Source organism: Mandrillus leucophaeus, unplaced genomic scaffold (assembly GCF_000951045.1).
Source record: "Mandrillus leucophaeus isolate KB7577 unplaced genomic scaffold, Mleu.le_1.0 Scaffold491, whole genome shotgun sequence".
Taxonomy (NCBI): Eukaryota; Metazoa; Chordata; class Mammalia; order Primates; family Cercopithecidae; genus Mandrillus; species Mandrillus leucophaeus.
The window spans coordinates 287658-288344 of NW_012105265.1; positions in this window are offsets into that span (position 1 = coordinate 287658).

Below are 687 nucleotides of genomic sequence, written 5' to 3' on the forward strand. Positions count from 1 at the left end.
CGAACTCCTGACCTCAAGTGATCCGCTCACCTCGGCCTCCCAAAGTGCTGGGATTACAGGTGTGAGCCACAACACCCGACCGGAAGCAACGTTTTTAACTCTTCATTTATTTTGGAGGGTCTGTTGGAGAAAAGACCAGCACTATTTTTGTTATTCAGATAATGTCAATCAAAACTTGTTTATAGTTTTGAGTCCTCAACGAGGAAAAATAGACTTATCTCTGGTCAGGCTTCCTTCATTAAAGAAAAGACCCCTCTGAAATGAGGACCAAAGGATCCTCATTTAGTAAACATATGCAAAGCAAGTACACAGGGCGCTTTACCCCAAAGTTAGGCTCTAAGAGTTTGAATCCTAGATCTGGGCTGCCCTTTGCCTTCAACCATTTGTTTGGAGGTTGCCAGGGAACACTGAGCAAATTTGCACGAAGGCATGGGGCTCCTCCTCCTTACCACCTCCGACCCTTCTCTTAAAAAAATTTCATCAATGTGCAGTGTACCTATTAAAAGACAAATATTTTGGCTGAATGCTGTGGCTCACGCCTCTAATCCCAGCACTTTGGGAGGCCAAGGAGTGTGAATCACTTCCAGGTCAGGAGTTCGAGACCAGCCTGGCCAACATGATGAAACCTCATCTCTACAAAAATACAAAAATTAGCCAGGTGTTGTGTTGTACACCTGTAATCCCAGC